The 24,539-nt window shown below is 32.6% G+C and overlaps 1 protein-coding gene across 6 annotated transcripts in view; it reads right to left on the reverse strand.

Moving 5' to 3' along the window:
* LOC145279766 (regulator of G-protein signaling 17-like) overlaps nt 1-24,539 on the reverse strand; it is a 644,014-nt gene that overhangs the window by 512,440 nt on the left and 107,035 nt on the right. Inside the window, exon 2 of one of the 6 annotated variants that reach the window (XM_080131077.1) lies at nt 2,729-2,793. The exons of the other annotated variants lie outside the window; for them this stretch is intronic. The gene's annotated coding sequence lies outside the window, so the exon portion shown is untranslated. The remainder of the gene's footprint in view (nt 1-2,728; nt 2,794-24,539) is intronic. 6 annotated transcript variants of the gene reach the window in all.

Raw genomic sequence — 24,539 nt, forward strand, 5'->3', positions numbered from 1 at the left:
TTGTTTTGGGCTCAAATCAAGTTATTAAGTTAGATCCATGTCCAAGTAACCTATATCTAAAATTTCAAGTGTTTATACCCAAAATTGGTGGAGGAGTTTGGTAGAGTTCTCAAAGGTCAAATCGTTGAACTTTGACTCCTTAATAGCTAAATTTCTGGCCGAAAAAGGACACAAAGATTTTCCAAAATTTCAGTACTCTGTATATCAAAATTTCGAGTCTGTAGACTGAAAATTGACAGAGTTATTGTGTAGGGAAATGTACACAGACAGACACACACACATATATATATATATATATATATATATATATATATATATACATATATATATATACATATATATATATATACTAGCAGAAGTACCCATCGTTGAGTAAAAAATGGGCCTTCAAAAGATGTACTCTGATTTATGAAAGTATGAAAGATTATGAAAAAGGGTGTAAATGTAAAGAGGTAGCTTCAAACCAAAGCAACCCCCTCAAATGAACATGAGGGGGCAGTAGTGAGAATCTTTATGAACAATAATTAGGGTTCTCCATTATAAATGACTACATGGATCCCTACCTTTGTTGGTGTGAGGGAGTGATGTAACGAATAAAAATCACCCCCTTTCCATGGTGGGATTACCATAGCAAGTGCCATAGCTCTACAGCAAACGGTGTGAGCATACATAGGATTCCCATGCATTAGGATAATAACTCAACTGCATTTTTAGTTTGACAGTACACAAAGATGTGTACAAAACAGAAGACTTCGATGGTATGATCACATTGAAAGAATGAATGAGCATTCTTGGGTTAGTAGAGGTAAAATAATCTAAGTAGCAGGTTCAGTTCAAAGATAGAGGCCAAGAAAACATGGGAGGAGGTGATAAAAATGGACTTGAGAGAAAGGAAAGATAAATAAAGACCTTAGTAGAGATAGGTTAGTTTGGAATTTGCAATTGCATTTAGAGTGTCGCCTGCATTGAGGATAGAACCTTCAACATCGAGAAGTTGATAACTTGCAACTGAATTTTGTGATGTACTTTGCGAATTACTTAGGACTTTTACCCAGTCATGGCTGACAGAAGGAGACCATGCTAACTCTGTTGATTAAATAAAGGGCTTCATTAAATTTTTGCGTCCGGTTCGACAAGATACACCTGAATAAGGTGGGAAGTTACGTCGATTGAAACATATTGAAAATAACACTCAAGATGATAACAGTAGTCCAAAAAACACAAATAACACACACAATCAACTTTCATCTAAGTATTCAGAAACGTACTATCTTCTAATACTAAATTAAATTTACTATTTCAGACTAATATACTATCTTTCAAAGGTCAATTGGAGGAGAGTCAAGACTACCTTCCCATGAATTACCTCCTCCTTTGGGGGATGGGGTAGTATAGCATATATTCATTTGTCATGATACCATCTTTTCAGGCTAGCAAAAAATGTGTGATCAGAAGAAGCATATATTTGCTAGTTTTACTAATTACAAGGTGGAGGTCGGCGCAAATGGTGTAATGGATATTGGTGCAGATTGTGGGATCAGCAAGCCAAGTTCGAAACCTTCCGTCTTGGCCCCTAGGCAAAATAATTTAATTTCAACAAGCTTAGCTGATTTACTGTTGCTTTGTAAAGTTGCTAACATAAATTTAAAATAATAAACATTTCATTCATAACTTTGTAAGTAAGGAATAAAATCTTCCTCATTTATTCATATAAATGAACATTAACATTTTTGTAATTTGTATACAAATTTATTTATCTTATTAGAAATGTGACCATAAAGAAAGTAAAAGAAACAAGAAATCCGTTTGCTTTTGTGATGGTGTGTAAGGAGGAGTCTTTATTTTTTCATTTGCAATCTATTTCTAAATTGTAACTTGTTGAAAAATCAACTCCGTCCCTTTAAAGGAACATTTTAACTTAAATGCTAAACATTTGTCCAGAAAATAAAGCATTAAAACATTTATTAAAAAACAAAATTAGTTGTTATCTTAAACTCCATGTGCAGAGTTTCTTTTCAATAACTACCGATCTGTGGAATACAATACCATGGGCGCACTTCCTAGCTGACTATAACATAACTGTTTCCAAATCTAAAGTAATCCATGAACAAAGTTTCTTCCTTAGAATGACACGCCTGTGGAACTGATTTCTGTTTGCCTGCTTTCCAGCTGACTACAATATGGCCGTCTTCAAGTCCACTACAAACAGGTTCTTGATGAGCCGTTCCACTCATGTTAACAAATTTACTGAATATCCACTACTAACGATTACTATGATTCTGATACTGTAAGCTCTGTAACCTTTATCCTCGAGTAGCCTCTGGGCCTTGATAAGTGGTGATTCCTATGTAAGAAAAAAAAAATTGTTGAGCTGTCCTCTTAAATAATCAAGCCTCACCCAGGTTCCACCATTACTGATCCATACGGTGTTGTCTCACCAGCCACTCATTAACCCTTATTCTCGATAGGCTTTGAAATTTCATAAGCGATAATCCCTCCCCCAGTAAAGAAAGTTAAAATAATCGTCAAATTAAAAAAAAACAATAACAAATAATAGTTAAGTAATAAAATGTCCTTCTTCAAAACCAATATGCAAATTAGTTAACCTTACAACTCATTTAACATAGGTAGTATATATATAAAAAAAAAAGTATAGTGGATGTATTATGTAAAGTTGAATTAACTTGAAATACAATGAAGTGTTTTTCAAAAGAAAAAAAAAACTTACGATATGTATATTGGACATTATACAGTAATTTGATCATCCATTCAAAGACGTACCGAGAACTCAATCTGCAAGTGTAAAGGTATGTATTTATGTTTATATAATTGTATGTATATGGTTAGTTCCTAAACTTATTAACTTATCATTATGAATTTTAAAACACAACCACTGTCATAAGTGTGCATAATGTGATATATTTAATTTAATTTAGTTTTATGAAAAGGGGGACAAGGACGGGTTGAAAGTCTTTTGTGAAAATTCAAACATCAAATATTTCCCGAATTTCAGTTTCTTTGGATAATTTCAGTGTTTTAAGGAGCATAATATAGATGTATAACATCTACGTGGGCATTAAAATATTTCAGATTTGCATTAAATTTGCAATTTTCGCATTTATTCATTTCAAGAAATATTTTGAATGGTTGTGTCTATTAATATCATAAAAAACGAAAACTGCCAACAAAAAAAAACAAAACAAATAAAAATTGATCATTTGCAGGAACTGGGGCGAATCATCAACTAGATAAGAACTGGTTTTCCACGAACTCAAGCGGAGTAATCTGGCAGAAAGTCCATGATGCTGAGAAACTCAATACAATACTGAGAACACATCTTGTAACAATTAAAAATGTTATGAATCCAATTTCATCTATTTATCCATTCAGTTTTGTTTTTGTTTTTTTGTTTTTTCAAACGGATTCGTTTTAGAATTATTTCAGATAAGGAGTGATAATTTGAATTATTTAGACTCTTATTCTTAGCATGGGAACAGATTTATTTATTCAAATAAGTGTTTAAATAAATTAAAATCAATTTAAATATCTTAAGTCTTTCAACAGTTTTAAATCACTTCAAAAACAAATCTTATTTTCAAACTACTCTTCTCATTCTGAGTGTTATTTTCGGTTGATATAACCTCAGACCTTCAGGTGTATCTTGTCAAACTCGGGAATCTTTCTGTTAAACCTGAGGACTCTGCAAGGAATTCCGAACAGAATCCTTTATTTAATCCACAAGGGCAGTAGGCTCTCGTTCTGTCAGTCATGACTGAGTATAAGTAATTCGCAATTGTATTCTGAGTGTCACCTGCACGCAGGATTGAACCTTCAACCTATAGAAGAGTAACTTTACAAATGAATTTTACCAAGTACTTTGCAAATTACTTGAGGTTTTTACCCCGCCATGGCTAATGGAACGAGCGTATGCTACCCCAATGGATTAAATAAACGGTTCCATTCCAAATTCTGTGTAGATTCCAGAGTTTGACAGATAGATTCCTGTGTTTGACAAGATACACCTGGAGAAAGTTGGGGGTTACCTTGGTCGAAACGTAAGAATAACATTCAATATGAGAACAGTAGTTCAAATAATCCAAATACGAATTTTCAATCCTCATCTCAAAAATTCAGAAACATTCTCCTCTTTCAATACAAATAATACATAATTCAATTTAATAAAAAAAATTTTTTTTTTAAATTAGAAGTTAATGATAATTAAATTTTAATAAATTTAACCATTTGTTTAGTGAAAGGGAGTATAAAAATGATTCTAGAGTCTAGTTTACTCGGATGGCAATCCTTTTTCTTTGAATGTTGTATAATTCGGTTTGTCTTGGAAAGCCCCCCCCCCCCAAAGCATTACCTCCTCCTTTGTAATAGAGTTTGGTTTATTGCCGGTTGTCTGAGCAGTGAATGCTAATGGGTCTATTCTCAGCTATTTTTTCTAACCTTGCCTTTTAAACTTATATATGTAAAAAATGTCTTCTGGAACTATTAACCACTTGTGCCCCTTGAATGAATAGATTTTCCGGTGTTAATAATTCTAATCTAATTTAGTTATGTAACTTTGATTAGATGATATGATGCGCAAGTGATAGAAATGGACATCAGTATAGATTATAGACATGATAAAGAAATGGTGTAGCAAACGAGAACATAAGTCAGTTGGGAGATTGCATACCTTCATCTGACAATGTAAGGATGAGAGTCTTATTTGGACCTAACTCCTTCATATTGTATGAAATATATTCATGAAGTTATGGAAAATATCTGATTAGGCTGAAATGTTGGTGGTTATTGTTAACAAGAAGCATGAGGTTTATACATCAAATTTGGAAAAAATAATTTGAAATTCTGTCAAAAATGTTGATCTTAAACTTATCAAGATTAAGATGCATTACTTCATTGGCTATAATATGGACCAAGCAGTAAATCACTATAGTGAACAGGACCAAAGTGTAATTTTTCGCCTTTTCTGTGATCTTCATTTAGATATTCCAAATTAAATCAGTTCTAAGTTAGACCACAACCGACATTTTGACCAAGTTTGATAACGATTGGTCAAGTGATGTGGAGGCTAGGCTGTACTAATAATAAACATAGTGACAAACAAACTTGACCGAAACCATAACCTCCTTGGCAGAGGCAACAGAACTTAATTTCTACATGATACCAATTACAAAGGCTTTTAGTAACGGACAGAAAAAACATAAATAAAAACTAAGAAAACGTGACTAATATAAAGAGTGAAAACATGAATAGAAAAAGCCATAGATCTGATTTGACTCCAAGATGGTTCTCGCGCCTCATCAATGGCATAGTCTTCTCTCGGAATCTTCATCACAGGAAGTGGGCTTGCAGACAACTGGAATCAACAAATATAAACAAGGGTATTTCTTGTCCGATGTCACCAAGTACAGCCATAGAGTCATAGCACGACTAGTTGGGGAAGGAGGGGGGGGGGGTAACAATGCGAATCCTTATGCGGAAATCGCTTGCTTAAATCAAATTCTAACCCTGCCGACTAGCCCTTGTGCCTCTGTAACAGATTTTTCACTTCATTTTGACATTTTTCTACTCTCTTAACATGAAAATGTCCTGAAGTTAATCTACCAAAAAGACATGGACAAATCTTTCTTTATAATTTATTTTATTTTATTTATTTATTTATTTATTCATTTTTAGAGATACCAGGGGAGGAAGAAGGGGGGGGGTAATTTCTTGCCTAGTCTTTACAAATTAGTTTATAAACCAGGAGTGAAATGAGTGCTCAGTGTGGATATTTTTTATTTCTACCAGCTGGGCTAATTCTAGGCACATTTCGATTCAAGGGTTTCGTTTGGTAGGAACGCTTTTGTCCAAGTACACTTCAATTTAGTCCTAAAAGGCTATCGTCCCAAGCATTACTTTGTGATATGAGAGATTGGTTTCATGTTTAAACTTGCCACAAGAGGGAATCAGACTGTACACGTTTTATATATCTTATTTTCTAACAGATGTTGTTTGTTTTTGTTAGCGATACCTTTTTGAATGAATTCAATTATTTATACGAAAGTGCATTTTTACCTAAATGCGAGTTGAGAATAATTTTCCCTTAGATCAATTTGGTACCCTCAAATGGGGAGCAGCATATGTGTTTTTTTTTTTGTTTTGTTTTTTTTTTTTTTAAATATAATTATTCACGAAACACGTGTCAGGAGATAATTTTATTTTCTAGCATAAATTTATCTCGTCAGATTTGGATTTTTTTAATGTTAGACCTAAAACAGTTTCTGTCCTAAAATATCAATATTTCATTCTGAATAAACATTTTGTTTTTACTACATGTTGTTACATGTTTTTAGTGCATGTTGTTAGGAAGAAAACTTTGTGGTTCAATTTAATGTCTTTGCTTTTTTTTTTTTTTTTTTACACAGTGATCACCACTTATCAAGGCCCGGAAGCCACTCAGGGATAAAGGTTATTGCAAGTACATTACGTTAGTGTGGAGATTTGATGAAGTGTTTACTTAAGGAGGCGGTTCATTAGGAATTTGTTAACGTTGAACTTGAAGACATCCAAGTTGTAGTTCAGTGGGAAGCAGGCAGACGAAACAGAGTTCCACAGGCGTGCAGTTCTAAGAAAGAAGCTTTGTTCATGGAATCCACGTTTTGATTTAGGCACAGATATAGAGAGGGGGAAATTTTTCACAGTGGATTCAGCTAGACGGGTGTTTTTCGTGAAAGATTGGCGAGGGGGGACCAGAGATTGGAGTTCAGACGAGCACCTGCCATGGAAATAACGATAAAACAAGGATAGGCTCGCAACGTCTCTTCTGTGGGAGAGAGGTTGCAGGGTAGAGAAAAGGGCATCCCCCACTAAGCCACGAAGTCTATTTTGTACTCTGTCAAGGCAGGATAGGCTGTTTTTAGCAGCTCCTGCCTAGATATGGCAACAGTATTCCATCCTTGGACGTACTTGGCTTTTATATAGATAGAGAATTGTATCAGTAGTGAGATATCTTCTGGAGCGGTAGAAGGATCCCACCATCTTTCCAGCGACCTTGGCAACAGACTTGGTGTACGTGTTCCATTTCAGATCAGGAGTAAAGGTCAAACCCAGAAACTTGTCAAAACATGGGGCCTCACCCAGACGAGAGCCATCCATCACAATTGATGCCAGATGGGGATCAGAGCGTTGATGATGTAAGGATAGGAGTTTGGTTTTGGATGCATTAAAGGTAACCAGCCACATCTTCCCCCACTGAACCACGCGCTCGAGATCAGAGGAGAGAGAATCAGAGAGAACTTTGTCATTTACAGCCTTTGATGTGTTGCCGTAGATGGTCATGTCATCAGCATAGATATCAACAAATAATTTAAGTATGTGTTTAGGGAGGTCGTTGATGTAGATCAGGAAATGAGTTGGGCCCAGGATTGACCCCTGAGGGACTCCAGCATTTATATTGCAGGCCTCCGATTTTTGTCCATCTACCACTACGCTTATGAGCCTATCGGAGAGAAATGATTTAATGATTGAGAAAACATTTCCAGTTATACCGTAGCTGGAAATCTTGTGAAGTAGACCCTTATGCCATACCTTGTCTTTGCTCATAAAATTTATTCTGCCTAGACAATTTTCCTTAAACTAATTTACTTTATTATGGCCATCAGCAAATGATACTATCACTATTAATTATTGAGAATAGTGTATCATTGTGTTTTTACTATTAATAAATGTATATTAAATAATACTAACTTACATTAGCTAAAAAATTTTTTTTTTTTTTTTACACAGTGGTCACCACTTATCAGAGATAAGGGTTATTGCAAGTACATTACTTTAGTGTGGAGATTTGATGAAGTGTTTACTTAAGGGGGCAGTTCATTAGGAGATTTCCTTTTTACTACATGTTGTTACATGTTTTTAGTGCATGTTATTACATACATAGAGTTGCAAAAAATCTTGCAAATTAAATATATTAACATGTGTGCCATTAACAAAATGGAGCTGCTATGTTAGTTTTGGTTGTTTAGTTTTATGACACATCAATCCTTCTCAGGTTAATTAATTCAGAATTCAGTAATCTTGGAAAAAGGTTTTACATTTTAAGTTTTATATTTTAAAATATTTATTCATTTAATCTCGGTTTGGTTGTTTTATGGAGGATAATTGTTTTTGTCTTTGCCAAACATGATTGCGTTTAACAAAAGGAAAGGAAAAAAAACAATAATATCAATGTTTGGTGCATTTTGGGTCAGGAAGCCAGTATTTTCAGACAACCCGAGCTGGTAGCACCCGGTTTAGTTCACTGAATATGCAAATGGATTAGTTTAAAAAAAAAAATGATTTACATCGTGAGTATTCAGAATTAACAACGGGACTCAAGGGGGCATGGAGTTCATACCAGTCGAGGATTAGTTATCAACAATATGTCAGACAAAATCTGGGCCATTTCTGAGTTAGCTTGCTTCTGTTGGATTAAGATATGGTTCTGTGCAGATCCAGCCACCCACTTTCTCTCTTTGATAAGAGGTTATTTTATCACTAACCATCTAAGGTACTCAGATCAGAAATATCGACGGGGCTGCTCAGGCAATTTGTGTTCCATAGTGCATACCTCTCTCGTGTGCTGGCTTTTCAACCACCACCTTCCAATTGCAAGAGAAATAAACACCAACAAGAGTATTTCTTATTTTCATTGGAGAGATTTCAATAATAGGAAAGACGTTAAGCATTTACAATTGAAACCAATGAAACGCATTATTTTAAATTATACTAAAGAATATACAATAAACCCAAATTAGCATTTTGATTTCGTTTTTACCTTCCGGCGCCGACTACAATAGAACCCCGGGATACGGTGGCCCTAGGATAGTTTTTTAAGGTTACGATGTGGAATACAATGTTTTTCCTGTCACTGTTTACCGTATTTGACCCGCCTTATAGTGTTATTATAATGTTATTTTATAATGTTATTTTATTATATACATGTGTTAGATATACTGTACTATATTTTGTTATTCATTTTTAATGCCGTATCTCGGAGTTCTACTCTATGTCAACACTACAGATTTTATATAAGACTCATTTCTGTTTTTCGCGTTGTAATTTGTTCTTTTTCTTAAAAACTTTTCTCTTAGAAAACAAAAGTATACAGCATAAAAATTTCTACTAAATTAACACAGGACGGTTAAGGAAAACATGAGAAGAAGTGATAAAGATGTATTTAAGAGAAAGAGGGATAAATAAAGACCTGTGCTAGAGATAGGTTAGTTTGTTAGCCAATTTCTAAAAGATTATTCCAAATATGAACAATAATAAATAAACATAACTTTCTAAAGATAATGAGAAAACTTATTTTATTATTATGAAATGTCCCCATTAAAGGGAACAAATTTATAGTATGATTATTTAAATAAAATAAATAGAGAATTTAAAATTTAATGAAGTGTTACACATTTTTAATGGGAATTTTTAATGAAGAAATTAATAGACAAATAGACATCAGATCGCATTAATTTTTCTACATTACAGCAATTATTTAATTTAATCAAAATGAATTTATTCCATTCGGTCTCCTCCTCAACTATTTGTGCTTGGTTCAACTGATTCTGGGTGTCCTACGGTTTCATGTTCCCAATGTTTTGCAGTGAACTAGTTGGGAAGTTTATAGACATGACAACATTTTTATATATCGTCGTCATTGTTGTAATGGATACTTCACTGTTAAAATTGCATTTTATCTTTCCCTATTGCTAGGACAGGTTTGTAGAAAATACAATACAGGGTGGAATGATAAAATTGTCACCCTACAAAAGACATGATTCCATTTCCATTTGATGAAAACCGGTTTTCTTTTTTGTTGTAGACCATCTACTAGTTGGCCAGTTGAGTACAAATTCCAAGAGCGATAAGAGCCTCCTATCATATCTGAAAGTGGCGTAATATTCAACGAGCAAAATTAGAGTTGTGCTGCTGTACAACTCATGATCTCTAGCGATCCAAGTTATGACAACAGGACCATTGCCAGCACTCTCAAAATGCATCGTTAGATTGCCACACATAACAGGGACGCGCCCAGGGTGATGAAAATAAAGTTTCCTGCCACGGTTATGGTCTTTGGTGTGGTTTCAAGTGAGGGCCACATCATGTCACCTCACATCTTGAAAGTCGGTTTGAAAGTCAACACCAAAGTGTACCTGGATGTGCTGAAGAGTGTGGTGATCCCCTGGTGCAATCAGGTGGCCACTGGCAGACCTTGGCTTCTTACTTATCTTACTGCCCTCCTTCTCCCTCGACCTGAACCAGCTAGACTACTTCATTTGGTCATACATCAAGAACATCACCAACATGACCTCCCACAACACAAAAGCCAGCCTAATTGTTGCCATTCGCTGAGTTTTTGCCGCACTCCCACCAGCATTTGTGGAAAAGGTATGCTTCCAGTTCTAGACCCATATCAAGGCGGTGATTTAGGCTGGCTACATTGAATAGATATAAGCTCTATAACATAATCAAACTACCTGAATTGATTTTTTCAATAAAAGTTTTAAAATAAAGCTGTAGTGTTGTTTTCCTTAGGGTGACAACTTTATCGTTTCACCCTGTAATACTCATGAACCATCATGCAACGAGTTATCAATAAAAATGATAAGAAACTATTCTGTAATGAACACGGCTTCACAAATCATGTTATATTAGAGTTGGATATGATATAATCATAGTGACACACCAATTCTTGTTAGATCACCAAAGTTAACCAACATTGAGCCTGGTCAGTATCAGATGGGTGACCATGTGGAAATACCATGTGCTGTATATAGGAGGATGTTAACATCTCCCAGCAAGAACTGCAACAGCCTAATTTTGTAATCTCCCCTGGCAGAGATATATGAGCCACTGGAGTTAATTTGAGCTTTTCTCCTTTATGAAGTTTATGCACCACAATGCTTGCTCACTCATGCATTCACAAATTTCAAACTTGAGAAAGCAGTGTCTTTCTCTAGAAGTTTTAATCATAATATGAGGCCTTTCAACCCATCGCTTGACCTTTGTGGACCACAGCAGCACTTATCCAGCAAGTCCATCATTTCAGAATACATGTCCAGCCAGCACCTGATTTCGGCTTGCCTACAATTCAATATATCCAAATATTTTACCATGTATTAACTGAAAGTTGACAGTTATGGCAACATTTATTATGTTGTCGTAATCCGTAATTTACTGATAAAATTACATTCTATCCCTTTTCTGATGCTATATCATATTGGTAGAAAATAACATGAGAAAACTATCAAGTAACAAGCTATCAGCAATTATGGTAAGAATCTATTCAGTAACTAGTATTGAACATGGTCTCGATTATTTATTTTGTTTTACAGAATATCAACCTTTTTTGTGTCAAATCCGGTAATTTTTTAAAATGATTTTATGCTCCCAGTTCTTTATATTTTAAAATATTTACTTATATTGTTTAGTTTGGTTGTTTGGTAAGGAAAAATTGTTTTTATTTTTGACTTTGCAGAATATGATCGAAAGGAAAGGCAAAATATACTATCAACGTTTGGTGCATTTTAGGTCAGGAAGCTAGTATCTTTAGACAGCCTAATTTGGTACCACCTAGTATCGAACATTACTTTGCAAGTAATATTTGCTTATACAATGCCTAGCTGATGTTGTATTTATGTACTATTTATTTCAAGATTACATAACGTCTTAACCATAACATTCATAATACATTTTGTTACTTGTTATTTATCGGAAGCTTTGTTAAAAATTTAAATTTTTATGGATCATCAACAACTTTGCATGAACCACAAGAAATATTAGATTTAAGATACTTTTTTGGATCTTGTCTAAGAGTGAGAATAATGGTAGATGCGTCAGCCCAGATGTGGCAATAACACTTCATGTAGGGGCGAATTATAGCTTCGTAAAGATATAGGATACTCTCAGGTGTGAAAATTTTCTAGCACAATAGAGGGATCCCATCTTCTTTTCAGCAACCGTAGCAATGTCGTCAATATATTTGTGTTAACCTTTATTTCTAGAACGAAGAGATTATATATAAGTAGCATTATTCAACGATCCATAATTGTATGCAAAAACAAAATTCTAAGAAAAAAGAAAAACAAAATGGAGGATAAAATAGCAAATGATCGGTTTTTAATGGGAAAATCTATAACAACGCAGAACTGAACTATTTTGGGTATCTTTCTAAAGAAAATCAATCATACTTATCAATAATAAAAGGCTTAAAGCATATCAGAATATTAAATCGCTGGATCTATAATGGGACATTTTAGCATAAACAGTTCTACGATGGTTCGATCATAAGGTGGTCAAAAGATACCAAACTTTTTGGATTGATTAAGCAAGAAAATGTGATGGTGGAGAGAGAGAGAGAGAGAGAGAGAGAGAGAGAGAGAGAGAGAGGGTATCTTTGAAATAGTTATGACTTAAGATCAGTTATCTAGAAAGACAAAGCAGGCAAGTAGAGATCCTCTTCTCGTTGAAAACCTGAAAAAAATAGTACCAAGTTCCAAAAATTTACAATTCAATCACAACCTTTCAAAAGACGATTGTAAAGTTGTAATCGTCATCATTGGTTAAACACGTTTCACATGCTGGTATATGTTTGAAGCCTAAAAACTGACTTCCAAACTAACCCATCTCTGGCCAGATCTTTATCTCTCTTTTCTTAAATCCATTCTCATCACTTCTCTCAATGTTTTAATGCCAACTGACCTTACTACCTCAACTGTTCTACATCAACTAACCTAACAACTCTCATCTATTCTTTCAATGTAACCAAAGTAATGAGTCTAGTGTTCTACATATAATTCCTTATACTGTCCAAATTTAATCTTCCTCTAAGGTCATGAGATCTACGCCTGTCTTTAAGACTCACATTACACATTCATCCTATCATTCTCATATTATTTCGGATGCAAAAGATATCCTCAACCCTTACCAGCTAGATTTCACTTTCATAAATCATCACACTGTCTACACATGCTGGATATAAAACTTTTCCCTTGGTAGAATTAATTTGATAAAAAGATTCATTGTTTGCACTCATTAATGAAAAATTCAGGCTTCAACTAATCAAGAATATGGTGACATGCTCATCACTAAGGCTATGACAAGAGAATATTATTTTCATTATTTCAACTCTCGAGTATATATCAGTTAATATCATGTTTTTAGATAGAGTGGTGTGGTTCTCGATTGATTAACTAATTGTGTCAGATATATACACCAGAGTCAAAATAATAATATTCTATCGTCATAGCCCTAGACATCACATACTATCGAAATTCTGGCTAACATGTTCATGAAGAAATATTTGCAACAGCATGAAGATCGATTCTTTGATAGCAGACGATTATTATTTCGATGGCGATTTCTCACGCAAGTAGTTAGAATTCCATTGTGTAGATGATAATGTGGTAGCAATTTATTCTGTCGCCTCTTTTCTTTTCTTATACTCTTCGTTTTGATAACAGTAGTTGTAAATGTTAATAACGAACAGCTAAAAATAACTGTTCTGTTTTGTTATGGAAATCGCTCCAGACAAGGTGTGAAGCCACTTGATGTAAGGAATTAACAGTCATGAAAAACTGATGCTTTGAAAAGATCAAGGATATTGGTAGGAGGAAAACAGTCAACAGGAAGTGAGTTCCACAAGCCTGAAATTCTTGGAAAGAATATACTTGAATTTGCTAATTGAAGTTGTATTACAATGAAGCATCAAAACAGTGAATTGATGAAGACCATTAGACCAATGAGTCAAACGAGCTAGAACAAAGGAAGCAGGGAATAGATCAGAGCAGAAATTTTTGAAGAGCACATGCCATAATAGTATTCATAGAAAAAGCTGAGACTAACAACATCACATCTGTGAGAGAGAGAGAGAGAGCTTGCAGAGATGAAAAAAGAGCAGAGCCAATCAGATTAACAGCTACACTTCTACACCTCATCAACAACTCTTAAATGGCACAGAGAATAATCAGGCCAAATATGACAACAGTACTTCATATATAGAGATAAAAACTAGTCTCAGGTTTATGAAAGTAAATAGAGCAGAAACAGCAATTTATTTATTTACTAGCTGGACCTGTGGAAATTCCACAGTGAACTCATTCATGTTGAGCGTAAATGGAGACGCCCGATATTATTGTAACCCTTTTGTTAAAACTGCAAAAGTATTTATCTAAGCTAGCAGGTACGCCAGGCGTAGCACAGTCATAAAGTATGCTTAAACATGATATTTTAATTCTTACAGATTTCGTATATATTATTATAGAGTTAATGTTCTATCGATTTTTATATACGAAAGTTGTGACTTCAAAAATAAAAAAAATATACCCATATAACAAAGATGCTATCATCATCTTAAGATGGCCTCTACCAAAGCCCGGAATCATGCCACAAGTTTTTCTACTTTCATTTCACTTTTTTTCTTTTTTTTAAATATGCCTTTTGATTTTACCAAATTATTTTTTCATGGCATTTTGAAAGTTAAGTTTAATTATTACCTATTATATATTAATACGATAGCGTGTGTGTAATTTTCTGTGTCACGCTTACATCCAGGTTGTTTAATTGTTATGTACTTCCATTTCTTGTCATAAATAATTTTACCAAGAATTCTTCATAAGTTTTGGTTTCGGTTTCGATTATAGCTGATGGCATTTAAGTCATCTATTTTTTTTTATAAATAATCTTATCAAGAATTCTTTATAAGTTTTAGTTTCGATTATAACTGAAGGAACTCAAGTTATATATATATATACATACATATATATTTTTTTTTCTTTTTTTTTTTTTTTTTCATAAGTTTTAATCTCGGTTTCAATTCAAGCTAATGCACCCAAGTCATATGGATATATTTTTTTATTTTTAAAATCGCAACTTTATGATATATAAAAATTAAAATCGCAACTTTATGATATATAAACATTATAATATATACGAAATCTGCAAGAATTAAAATATCATATTTAAGCGTACTTTACGACCGGGCTTTGCCGGGCATTCGTGCTAACTTAGATAAATACTTTTGCAATTTTAATAAAAAAGCTACAATAATATCAGAGCGTCTCCATTTACACTAAACATCTACAGAAATGCCAACATCAATATATTACATATGAATGAGTCATCTATGGAATTTCCACGGGTCCCACTAGTTTGGTCATGAAAAAACTATAACGTATTCTTGTATCATTTGGTCATTATAAAATTATTTTTTCATGGCATTTTGAAAGTTAAATTTAATTATTACCGTATCATTTAGTCTTTAAAAAACTATAATGTATTACCGTATTATTTGGTCATTATACGACTATAACTAATTTTGTTAAGCTAATGCTGCTTTCATCTCCATACAAATGCACTTAAACAAGGTCAGTGATTATATTAGCTGAAACTTTGTCAACAACTAAGAACCGAATACATATATTGTATTTTGTTTGGCTCGATTTTCTTGGAAAGTTCCTCTATGTTTGTATAGGCACCTCCAAAAGTCACCACAGAATTACCCCACCCTATATGTAAAACGATGTAACTTTATCATAAATTAATATCATCAATATAACTTTTGTACCATTTAAAAGAAAGGCAAAATAAACTAGTAATAATTAAATAAAAAGTAATTAAATAATGAAATTGTGAGACGAAAATCGTGTTTACATAATTGGCACTTTAAAATAATGTTCCCATGTAGTAAGCATTTCGAACGTGCTTAATAAATCTAGCAAAAATCAACGAATGGTCAGATTTTCGTGAAATTTTCGATACTTATCCATTTTAGAATGAAATTACATATAAAATGCAGTTTCCGTAAAATATAAGGGGGGAAATACTTTTTTGTACGTGCGTGCCCCCCCCCTATTTATTTTTTCGAAATTTGAACAAAATATATTTAAATCTATCGAAATTTCTATTATGAAACATAAGAGTTCAAATAAGTAAAACATTCATTTTTTAAAAAATTAAATACACATATTGAACAAAAACTTACCTTGAAGTTGCAATTAAAAAATTATATAAATTTAATGTTTTTTTTTAATAGCGTTTTTTCAAATTAATATATACTATTATCAGTTGAATTGCCAAGAAAAAGAAACTTCCTAAAAATTAATTGATTTTTAAAAGATTAAAACGATTAAAATTCCATTATTTCAAAATGTTCCGTTACAGCATAGATTTTTAATTAATTGTGTTTAAATCATTTTTAAATATTAAGTTTTGATATAAACATGGTTTTTGTCAGTTATTTTATCGCCAGATTAAAATCGATTTGAAAATATTATTGCACAAATATTAAGCATTTTGTAGCCCCCCCCCCATATTTTGTTTGTCTCTTTTTACCGAACAAAATATGGAAGCAGGTAGTTACCCAAAACAAACACTCGTAAAACCGTATTTGATGCTTAATATACAAATGTTTATAATATTATTAATCATTAAACTGTGTAAATCTTAAAACCTAACAAAATTATAACAAAGATTAATTATTAATTGCAGTTAGAAGAAGATAAACAAAGGTTTTAAAAAATCATGAAGTCGCTTCTGCTTTTCCATAGTTCGTATAGTTAACATAAATCTGACGTCACGGAATCATGCGTATTTTTTTTTTTTTTTCACCCCTTCTCATCTTTAATACTAGCTTTTCTTCCTAAAAATCGAACATTTTGCTCGGTATTTTAACAAATTGTTTTTTCGCTGTAAAAAAAAAAAAAAAATACTTGATGAAATTAAGTGAAATCTTTTTTTTTTTGGAGAACTTCGTTCCATAACGGATACATACAATTTAAACTTTTTTCGATATTTTCGCTTTTTAATGTTTTGACTAAACTGTACAAATACAAAAAAAATACTGAAGAATCTTTATGGTGTACGTATTAGTCACGGAACGAAGATGTCATATTCCAAAAATCACATGGATTTAGCTAGTAACTTTTCTATTTGGCTAGTGGATGAAAATATTTAGGTGTCAAAGGTCAAAGATAAATTTCCAAATAATTTTTATATTACATTATGAGCTCTAGTCATATTGTACAAAGCTACTATAAACTTTTATGACTTAAATTCACATAAAATTATACATTAGTCTTAGGTCTTTCAACCTTTAAAATTATATTTAAAAAACTTTTAGTCCCAATTCTTTCGTTAGAAAACTACTTTGCTTGTAAGTTAATTAATCTCTTACAATCACTGCATTATTTTGCTTATAAGAATGTATGCTTTTTTTTTTTTTTTTAAATATGCATATTTCCTAATATTATCGTAAGGATCGTCAGTTGTTTACCATGAAAAACGTTTCAGATATTTAATATGTACACACACACACACACACACACGTGTGTGTGTACGTGTTATCTTTCCTCATATTGCTCAGTTTTGTTAACCTGGGAATATCTGGCTCTTATGGAGCTCAGATCTGTCCATTTCACTAAGATGCGTTCAACTTTCAAGAGTGGAACGTTAAAAGAATAAAAATAATAAAGCAGACATTTTTTTTTTTTTTTTTTGCTGTTGTTTTTTTGTTTTTACTGCAATTTCTTTCATCTTAATTTCATCAACTTTTTCAGACTAGCAGACTAAAAATAAGACACAAATCAAAAGTTTTACATAAATGCCCGACGATCCTTCGTTTAATAAAATTAATGATACAGTGGGCATAGTTTATAGCAAATTATTTTAATCTTGAACATGCGCACCAAATTGTCGGGATGACTACACGAATTCATATTACGAATAATAAGTGAGCTCTCCTCGACCTCCCTCTTCTACTCTTTCCTTCTCTAAATTCATCAGCTTTTGTTTGAACTGGTTGCCTCTTAAAAAACAATAAATGAAAATAAGATTTTATGATTTCAATCTTATCCGGTCAAAATATGAGATTCATTACTAAAGAGTCCAACTGGTTATTATTGTATAAGAGTAAAAATTTTATTGCAAAAAAAAAAAAATAAAAATAAAAATAAATAAATGAAATAAAAATAATGATTATGTCATCCAATTTTGATTAATACATCTATGCTAATCCTTTAACTAGATGCAATTATATATATATATATATATATATATATATATATATATATAATTATATATATATATATATATATATATATATATATAAGAGCAAATAGTTAAAACATGTTAAAAATACTTTGAAAAAGAGTTAAAAACATATTTAATTTGAAAAGGAAACACTAAATAAATGGATAGTCCTTAATTCGTGGAGTTTCGAAGAAAAACTTTCTTTCTCATCAGAGGGTAGGAATTAGCAAAATGCGGGATCTGATTTTGCTTGCAAAATTATTTGATGAAACTGCAAGTAAGTCAAAGATCTTACTTGATAACAAAAAGTAAAGCAGGGAGAATAGGGTGGAGAAAAAGGTGATTTCACATGAATGGATAGTCTGGTGAAAGTTAAAGTATCCAATGGCGGTAAAATCCAAAAATGTAAATCCAAGAAAGTTAGTTAAATTTCTATTCGCACAAGTAAAAGCCAAGGAAATCGCGTAATTGGAAGGTGGTCCAAAATAATCCAAAATTTAATTGTAATTTTTATTTTATATATATATATATATATATATATATATATATATATATATATATATATATATATATATACTTCATTTACTTACATAAATTTAATATACGGAAGTATAGATGCGTAAACTTTAAGTATTTACTTCAAAAGTGCTCAATACGTAGGTAGAGCTAGTTAGTAATTTATAAAATATATATGGCGATTAAGCTACACTGAATATTCTGCATTTCATCCACTGTAGGATTCGTCAGGCTTATGCGCGAATTCTGTGGTTGCTTCTTGTTTTTATATATGTTGAGGATTTCTAGTTAGCGAATCAGCTTTCTAGTATCCACCGCGCCCCTTCCTATCAGCCAATGGGCATGCATTTTATCGAACATATGCACGGAAATAGTTTTAATGTTTAAATTTTTATTTGTTTACACATAAGGTACTTAACTGCTATTTAAATTTTTAAAAACTATTTTGAACTTATTTATTACAATATCATGTATGTGTGCGTGGTTATTGGTTGATCTCCGAGCTAAACCAATGTCAGATTTGGACTCAGTCGATTCCTGCTGATGTTGCTTTAGCCTGGTTTAAGATGATTAAAACTTTTTTTTTTGTTTTTGTTTACTTTTCTATTATAATTTATTACTAATCGAGATTTGGTACATGTCTAGAATACTGAGGAAGGGGGTCGATTTCAATATTTTTTCTAGATTCTGATACAATTACTGATTCTGATTCTATATAACTAAATAGTTAGACATTTAAAGAGCTGTGGTTTTTAAAGTTTCGGATTACCATAAAACTCATGTAATATGTGCATATATTTTCATAAAAATAAAAATACTAGAGAAGTGGGGGACTATATTCGCACATTACACGATTAGATCTTACTAAAATATTTTTTCTCAAAGGTTTTCCCGATAATTTCTTGAAAATAGTGAAGCAACTAAGACTTTTTTTTTAAGAAAGCCCATTTATAGTAATTCATAAGTTAACAAGGCGTTCTTTGAATTATTGAACTTTTTTAGTAAAAAAAATTATAGACGAGCAAGTAAATTATTTTTGAAATGGAAATCCTGCAAAAGAGAAAAGAAAGAAAACGAGACAGAAATCTGTTTTCTTTCTTTTTTTCATCAAAGATTAAAAAGTATACCGCCTTGATGATAATTTCTAACAAACTTATGAAGGTGATGTGGTTTGTACCTGCACGTCCGTTGTCAAACCTTCTCACAAAATTAAGTTGAACTGTTACATTTACTGGGTTAATAAAAATCTAATCGTCTAAGTTGGTAACTAAGTGATATTATGCTAAATACAACTAAAATGAAAACCATTTACTTTCATCTGACAATTCTGAAATGTTTAGAGTGTGAATTTTACTTAGATAAACTTTTTTTTTTAATTAATTTTATGCTGAAATTCATCTACGAACATTACATATGGTACACATTACATTTTTTCATCGTGTACTCGATTCAACAATAAATTTGAAGATTATAAAAATGTTTTGTTTTTTAAAATTATCTCTTTAATTTTTAGGGAGAATCATAGAATAGGTCCAGTTCGCTGCATTAGTTTAACATTATTTATCTCCTTCTTACGGCATGATGCATATACGGCCACGTCGACACAGCATTTTTCGTTAGCAATGTTAAGCAATGTTGAGCCTGGTCAGTACCAGATGGGTGACCAATTTGGGAACATCAGGCGCTGTATGTAAAAGGATGTTGACACCTTCCTGAAAGAGTTGCAAAAATTTTAAATCGCCATCTTCTCTAATGGGGATATACATGCAACTAGGGACTGCTTGTGAATTTTATACTCCTGCTTTAGGGTTAGTGCCGCAGTTTAATTTTTCATTTTTTTTTAGGACATGATGATATGATACAAGAATCGGAAAGTGGGATTTGAAAAGTCAGCGCACAAGAGGAAGAACATTTTGGCCTGCAAAAAATTCCTGGGTAGCATTTCCCCAGGTGATTATCAATATACTGACTCATTCTTAAAGTGAGAAGGCAGGGTCTGGGAGAATGGATTTCTTAGAACTACACAGGACCAAAGCCATACTTCAGTCAACAGAAAAAAAAAACACTGACATAAATTTCCCGTATGACGACACTGACAGAAGAGAAAATGAAAGAGAAGAAGACTATGTAAACAACATTGGGATCAGCATTGTTGCTGAGCAGGGGACCCCATGGTATTGCACTACTCTATGCAGATGATGTCAAATTAGTAGCTCATAGAACTGAAACTGACAACTGCAAATTTAGTCTTCAGTGTACCATGGGGCTTTTATCTCAATGTTGATAAATGCTGCCATATTGCAGTGGCTACTCTTTCCGACTTGGATCTCACTTTCGTTGACAACACCGCTTTGCTAAAAGAGGTGAACGAGACAAAAGATCTTGGTCTTCTGGTTGATTGGGCCTTCAAGCCATCTAAACATTGCATTCAGGCTGTTAACAAAGCAAAGAAGATTCTATTTTTCATATGACATTCTTTCTGCAAACTCACTCCTGAAATATTTTTCTTGCTTTATATCTCCCTCGTCAAATGACTGTTAGAGTATAGTATGTAGATCCCTTCTTCATATCTAATACGTGATATCTAGCATCCGAAGAGTGTTTAAAGACTGGCTACTCGAATGGTACAAGGTTTATCAGATCTGCCTACCGACTCAAAAAGCTTAACCTTTTCTCCTTCAAGTGCTGATGATTATGCAATTATCTGATTTTGTGCCTACAATCTCATCAATGAGTAGTATCCTGCACCAGAAAAAGATGACACAAACACTACAAAAAAACATTTTATCATCGATTTTGATTGAACTGGAATAGGGCTGCTTTCTCAATCAGAATCCCTGGACCTTGGCATAAACTTCTAAGTAATAAATGCACCAATAACGCAATAATTAAAGGTAAATTTGAACAAATGTTGGCCTACTGTATCCTCTTCTCTGTAAATTTCTACCACCTTTTCCCCCCACATGATATTGAAGCATGATTGTTTTATATTATGTCAAATAAATTGAATAGAAAACATTTGAAATTCTTGATAAAATGGTTCAAGTGTCTACAATGTCGCAAATTATTCGCTTTAGAAATAAGCTGCTGTTTTTTTTTGGGGGGGGGGGTGATTTTTTTTTTATACACAAATAAAATTACATCATATTTTGATTTTATCATAATGATGGTATAAATTGTTTCGGAAAAAATGGCATAGGTAAAAAATGACAAGTAAATAAATAGAAAAAAATATTGGAAAAACAAGTAACATCGATTTGTCTAAGTTATGGGTGCACTGGGTTTATTTCCTTAAAATTTATAATATTATAGAGGATAACTCGCAAACACCCACTATTGAAGACAAAGCGTGAAAGTTTATTTTGTGTGTACACATTAAATTATTTTTGTTGATTTACTATTACTCAAATATTTATTAATCGTCATCATATTCGGTTTAACATCCATTATACAAGCTGGCATGTCTTATACGGCTTTTAGAAATTGACTTCGAAACCAATGTTTAGTCAAATCTTTATTTCTCCCATTTTTATTATTGTGAACTCAACTATTTTACATGTACTCAACAATTCGCATCCATTCTTTCAATGTGAATCATCAAAGTTTTCTGTTCTGCATACATCTTCCTATACTATACAGATTTAATCTTCCCTACAGTTATCAGATCTATCCCTGTATAAAAGTGTGACGCGTTGTATAAGACATCTACAATGTAATTCTCATATTTCTCTCTCTCTGCGACACGTCTTTAACTCTCACTGGTCAAATTTCACCTCCACACATCATCATACTATGTACACATGCCTGATAGACTCTCCTTTTCTCCAACAGTGGTAACTCTCTGCTGGTTAGTAATGGCAAAAGTTCCCTAAACTTATTCCCTTCACTCCTTACTCTTGCAATCATACTAGCATCTATTCCACATTGTGCTCCAATGGTATCACCAAGGTAACAAAACCTCTGAACAACATTAAAAGCTACACCATCCAGATATACTTTTCCCACATCTTAATTCTCATCCATCATCTTAGATTTCTTACACAAAGTGGTTATTCTCTTTCAATCTAGCATTTCTTGTGCATCCAATATTTACAAGTGTTACAAAAACAATTGAATTGCACTTGACTCTATATCATTCCTCCTAATTATTTAACTTAAAACGCAGGTTCGCTTATTGTTTCACAGGAAAATATTAAATCATCAACATTCTGGACAACTCATACAAAACTCCCTGGACAATGTTTCTAAAACAAAATGATAAACAGATTCAATACAGAATCCTAATGTACTCCTACCTTTTAACATCAAAGCTGTCACTAAATATGCTATTAATTTTAACGTGACCAGCTATTTCTGTACTTGATTAACGTTCACTATTTCTGTACTTGATTAACGTTCACTATTTCTGTACTTGAATAACGTTCACTATTTCTGTACTTGATTAACGTTCACTATTTCTGTACTTGAATAATGTTCACTATTTCTGTACTTGAATAACGTTCACTATTTCTGTACTTGAATAACGTTCACTATTTCTGTACTTGAATAACGTTCACTATTTCTGTACTTGAATAACGTTCACTATTTCTGTACTTGAATAACGTTCACTATTTCTGTACTTGAATAATGTTCACTATTTCTGTATTTGAATAACGTTCACTATTTCTGTATTTGAATAACGTTCACTATTTCTGTACTTGAATAACGTTCACTATTTCTGTACTTGAATAATGTTCACTATTTCTGTATTTGAATAACGTTCACTATTTCTGTATTTGAATAACGTTCACTATTTCTGTACTTGAATAACGTTCACTATTTCTGTACTTGATTAACGTTCACTATTTCTGTACTTGAATAACGTTCACTATTTCTGTACTTGAATAATGTTCACTATTTCTGTACTTGAATAACGTTCACTATTTCTGTACTTGAATAACGTTCACTATTTCTGTACTTGAATAACGTTCACTATTTCTGTACTTGATTAACGTTCACTATTTCTGTACTTGATTAACGTTCACTATTTCTGTACTTGATTAACGTTCACTATTTCTGTACTTGATTAACGTTCACTATTTCTGTATTTGAATAACGTTCACTATTTCTGTACTTGAATAACGTTCACTATTTCTGTATTTGAATAACGTTCACTATTTCTGTACTTGATTAACGTTCACTATTTCTGTATTTGAATAACGTTCACTATTTCTGTACTTGAATAACGTTCACTATTTCTGTACTTGAATAACGTTCACTATTTCTGTACTTGAATAACGTTCACTATTTCTGTACTTGAATAACGTTCACTATTTCTGTACTTGATTAACGTTCACTATTTCTGTACTTGATTAACGTTCACTATTTCTGTACTTGATTAACGTTCACTATTTCTGTACTTGATTAACGTTCACTATTTCTGTACTTGAATAACGTTCACTATTTCTGTACTTGAATAACGTTCACTATTTCTGTACTTGAATAACGTTCACTATTTCTGTACTTGAATAACGTTCACTATTTCTGTACTTGAATAACGTTCACTATTTCTGTACTTGATTAACGTTCACTATTTCTGTACTTGATTAACGTTCACTATTTCTGTACTTGATTAACATTCACTATTTCTGTACTTGAATAACGTTCACTATTTCTGTACTTGATTAACGTTCACTATTTCTGTACTTGAATAACGTTCACTATTTCTGTACTTGAATAACGTTCACTATTTCTGTACTTGAATAACGTTCACTATTTCTGTACTTGAATAATGTTCATCAACCACTCACTCACCGTTATGCCATGCCTACTTCTTTTGGCACTCTATCAAAAACTTTTTTCTAGATCCACAAAAGCAAAATACACGTTCTTCTTATAAACGTACTCCTTTTGCGTTTGTTTCAGGATAAACAAGCCGCACGTGCGTGGTCCCCCTTTTGTCCTGCATCTCAGATGATGCCACAAAA

This window comes from Euprymna scolopes, chromosome 7 (assembly GCF_053919585.1).
Source record: "Euprymna scolopes isolate OS-2025 chromosome 7, ASM5391958v1, whole genome shotgun sequence".
NCBI classification, from domain to species: Eukaryota; Metazoa; Mollusca; class Cephalopoda; order Sepiida; family Sepiolidae; genus Euprymna; species Euprymna scolopes.